The sequence below is a fragment of the Belonocnema kinseyi genome, chromosome 10 (genome assembly GCF_010883055.1).
Source record: "Belonocnema kinseyi isolate 2016_QV_RU_SX_M_011 chromosome 10, B_treatae_v1, whole genome shotgun sequence".
Taxonomy (NCBI): domain Eukaryota; kingdom Metazoa; phylum Arthropoda; class Insecta; order Hymenoptera; family Cynipidae; genus Belonocnema; species Belonocnema kinseyi.
The window spans coordinates 88,242,952-88,247,897 of record NC_046666.1 but is presented as its reverse complement, the minus strand read 5'-3'; positions in this window follow the sequence as shown (position 1 = coordinate 88,247,897).

The following is a 4,946-nucleotide window of genomic DNA, read 5'->3' as shown; positions in this document are numbered from 1 at the left end:
TTCAAATTTTCAGAGCTTGTTTGCCTATATGATAGTAGTATACCTACCAATTTATAGACTTTTACTACCATCCCTCCTCGAACTATAGAGTGTGAAATTTTCACCCCCCGGGCAAAGCGGGTATTTTCAAATGCTGATAACTGTATTTCTACAAATGAGAATTGAATTTTCTATTAGTGATTACTGAAGGATTTTCCAAAGGTGGTTAATGGTGTTTTTAAGGATATAGCTTTTATTTTTTGGGCTAAGAGGTGGATCGTATTTGTTAATGGTAGTTTGAGGAACTGAACTGTGAATGGCAGTTTTTATGCTAGTGGTGAGATTGGTTATGGCGTCGTCAATGTGGGAAGTACTTGTTATTGTTGGTTCAAAGTTAACATGTGTTTCTAGGTTTATGTTGAATGCTTGCCAAATGGCTTATGCAAAATTATAGCAAGGCGTGACAGAGGCTTTTTCACAATTGGCGAAAAGACTGAGAAGGAATGGACGATGATCTGAGTATAATGAGTCAATGGTGACAGTGTCATGATTAGTTAGTAGTTCTGCTATTACAGGCTAAGTGTTTAGCATTTACGTCGCCTGCAGCAATTGCCGAGGGTGCAAGTTTGAACATTTTTCTGTAGTCATGTTTTAGAAATTCCCTCATAGATCCCTCATGATTTCGAGGGCTTCAAGTTCAGGAATTATTCGTTCATGGTGATCAATATTTTCTTGACTTAAGATCGCGGTACGTCTATTTGTGTTATTTCTGTATAATTTATAGCCACGGACTAGATTAACGCGTAAGGATTCGCGTAGTAAATTTTCACTGAGTAAGCAAATAGTAATTCTATTTTTTTAGAGTTATGTGGCTGATTTACTTTTTTTTTTAAGAATACTCAGAGCATTCCAAAAAATTATTTTTAATGTGTTATTATTGAAGTTGGCCATTTTCGATAGCAAGTGCAATTATACTAGTTATAATCTCGGCGGTTAAATTTATAGCTTCGTTAATGTTACCCCCTGCCCCATTATGTCTGTGGATAAGGTTGTAGCTCTTTTCAAGAGATTTACCAGATTTACTTTGATAACTTGAGAGGGTGTGTTTTTATTGTGTGTAACGGCGGCACCTGTGCTGTAGAGTGGTAAAGTTTGCGGTGACGGGGCATTATCTAGAGGGGTGTGTTCGCTTGTAGAATTTTTTTTAGTGTGATCTCTTCAGCTGGTTCATTGGGAGCATTTTCCTTGTACAAATTGTGTGCTTTTGATTTTTTAATAGCGGTTTTTTTGGATGCTTTTTAAAAACAGAGCAATCTCTTTAATTAGCAAGATGGTCGCCAGCACAGTTACTATAGCTCAAGGGGTTGGTGTTTCACGTGTTTTTTTCCACGTAGAACTTTGATGCGCACACCCGCACCTCACGCATCGTGAAGTGGCGTGGCACTTGTGGCACATGTTTCTTTGGGTTTGACATATGGCTCGCCTTTGATTATAATGTACGCAATGGATTGCAGTTTAAGTAGCTCTTTCGCTTGGGGCATGTTTTGAACCATTACCTGAAGCAATGGTAAGGTTTTTTTATATTGTCTGTTTCTCCTACGAGCCACCGACGTAATTTTGAATCCATCCTCATTGACTTTGGTGTGAACTGAGTCTTCCAGATACGCGACGGGGATATTTCCCATCACGAGTCGAATAGGGGACAAGTCAATGCTTTTGTACAGGTAGCTACTCACGACTAATCTTCTTGACAACCTACTGCTTCCTCTGATTGGGGTGGCCGAGAATTGGCCACTGTGAACGCTATCCGAAGCGTTAACGGATTGCTTAGCGAGCTTTCGCTTTTTTGCTCCTTGCAGTGTAGACAGAAAAATCTCTGTTTGTTTCTTCCGTATCCATTTTGGTAATGGCTAATTTTCTGGGGCTGCTACTTCCTGTTGCTCAGGAAACTGGGTTCGTACTCTGTGACATGATTGTCATAGAGCGCAAAGTTTTTATACAATCAAATCGATGCGTCTGATAGACCAGAATCTATCAATCCATCATGAGCATCTCGTTAATTTTCGAATGCCAATTCAACTCGTACTAAGTCCAAGAAAATCAAACAAAGAATGATCGATCTTCTGTCAAATCAAAATTAATATGCTTCTCGCCGCCTCGGGTCTTCTCTTAAACGCTTGAACCTTCATTTCGAATGCGAGAAAGGCAAATCGCTGCGCTCCCTGTCCCACTACGGCCGAGCCACGGCCCAAGGCGGCAAGATTTAAATCTTTAAATAATGAATAAAATGGTTTTGTGTCAAATATCTTAGGCCTGAATCATGATTTATTATTTATACCATCATGAGTGTTAGACACATGAATATATGAACTTATTTATTAAATCTAAGATAAAAAAATTATTTGTTCAACATAATACATAATAGTGAATAATGTACGATATCAGAATTCGATTAAGTTTCCATAAAGGTTTCGATTAAGTTACTGTTTTTCGTCAGAAATTTCTATTTTTAATTTTTAGTAAATGATATTTTAAAGACGATTCACAACTTTTGCACAACTTTAGGTTGTTTTAATCATTTACAACGGAAATAGTTATTTTTAATAAAAAAAATCATTAGAATTTAAAGAAAATGATGTATACGTACAAAAGTCACGAACTAGTAGTTTGGTATCGAATATGAGAATAATTCATCGGACATTGATGTATATTCGTAAATATTCTATGAATTTTGAGAATGAATTGACGAATTCGATATGAAAATTCTGAAAACGTTCATCACTGTTTGTCAGTAAATAATTACAAAAATATTATGAGTGAGTGCAACAAGTTTCACAGAGCACTCACGAGCTTTTCCAGCAACTCTGGGAACTAGAAAGTAGGTTCGTTATCACGTGGCCCACAAACACCTACTTACACGCGCGGTACGTATGTGCAAATGTATGTATGGTTCGAGTTCGTCGAAAGAGTGGCTGCAAGTTTCATAATACCTATATTGTTTAAGCCTCGATGGCTTTGCGCGTTTACGCATTCATAGTTTATGTTTAGAAACTGTCGAGTCAACAGTTCGAGGGTTCGAATACTCAGATTTGTGGGAATTTATCAATTGATATAAATTAAATGTCACAAGTAAAATTTTTCCCTTTTTATATTTAAGTCTAAAAGTTTCAGGAACTGTTCGTAGGAAATTCGAACTGTTCGTAAAAAAGTTCCAAATTTATCCATACATTTTTCATAGAAATAAGGTTTTAATGTTTGATTTTTTTATCCTGTATCCGAGACCTAGCTACAAGTTCGTAACTTTTTTACAGATAAATTGTTTCCTTTTTGAGATACCGATTTTTTTTGCTGTTCTTGGGGCCTAAGCCATTGATATGATTGTGTATTTAGAGGGTGTTTTACTGATGGAGTCTTAAAATGAGGCATAGTACGTTTAATAAATGTCGCTGTACTACCCAATTTGAGTTTTGAACGTATAACTGATGTTTGTTCTGGGTTTTGTTCTGTGTGGTTCCTTTTTATTTTCCTCGTTGACGCTTTGTTCAAAGGATCTTCAATTTCAGCAGAATCTAGGAACCTGTTCATCTTATTGAGCAATAAGTCACAAGCTTCGTAATTGGGATCCTTATTATCTGAAATAGTAATGCCACACGTGATACAAAGCTTTTCATAAATTAAACATATTATATGTTAGTTAGCACGTCATAAGTGTTGAAAAAAATCGTAACAAAAATTTCCACAATACTTATTTATGCTGTCCCAGAGATAATAAATTATTGAGATAACAATATGCAATCATATCGAACGCAAAATGCGAGCATCTCTTGAGGATTTATCGTCATTAAGTGACTGCACTATGCGACGCATTTGAGGCTACATATGCGAAGTACATCGCACGCACGTTACGTGTGCGCGTGCATGTGATTATCGTGCTATTTAATGTTTATGCTTGCAAGTGAACAATTAAACTGCGGTAAATAATTGAAAACTAATTGTAAGTATTAAGAAACAACATCTTATTTATTAGATCAATTTGAAAATATTCTACTATAATACACTAAATTAGTTAAGATTAAAATTACCTTTGCCGTGCACATGTGCTCCTTTCTTAACCTCAAAACTTATGGCAAACGCAAATATGCCAAAAAATATCACTCTACAGAAAAAGAACAATATTCATAAAAAGTATGTTCTGTATTTTATGAGTAAACTTGTTTATTTTTCCAATTCATGAGGTCAATAATAGGTATAAACTATAATTACACAGCCACACAAAAAAAAGTGTGCGGATCTGGTAACAAGACACACGTATTATTATGGATTTTGGGGTGCTGAATTTAAATTCGGTATCAAAAATCACCCATCGCGTCATGGTTGAGCCATAACCTCAAAAAATGACGAAAAATCATGCACTGAGGCAAATAAATATCAAAATAATGCCAGTGATGCAAATTTTCACTTCAAAAATATGTCGACAACTGTGAAGGATCAACCCTTGCCTGATATCAACTTATTTAACATGACTTTACCCAACAGAACCTGACCTCACCTAACCTGAATTAACAGAAATTTCTTGAACTACACGTAAAGCTCTGGAATCATATTTTCCCAGTAGCAAATGTGTGCTACATCGAATGGGTCAACTCGAGCCTAACCTAGACGTAAATCTAACCTAGCCTAACCTAACCTAACCTCACAAAACACAATTAAAATGATTGTGTTATTTCGTTATGTTTTTAGTACCGTTTGAATCAGCTTGGGCTTGATCTGCAAAGAGGTCAAACCTATCCTAACCTAAAAGACCTAACCTAACCTAACCTAACTTCACGTTACACAATCAAACTCATTGTGTTGTCCCGTTTTGATTGCGGTACCGTTTTATTCAGCTTCGGCTTAACCTACATAGAGGTTTAACCTATCCTAACCTAACAAAACCTGACCTAACCTAACCTAGCCGAATGAAATTC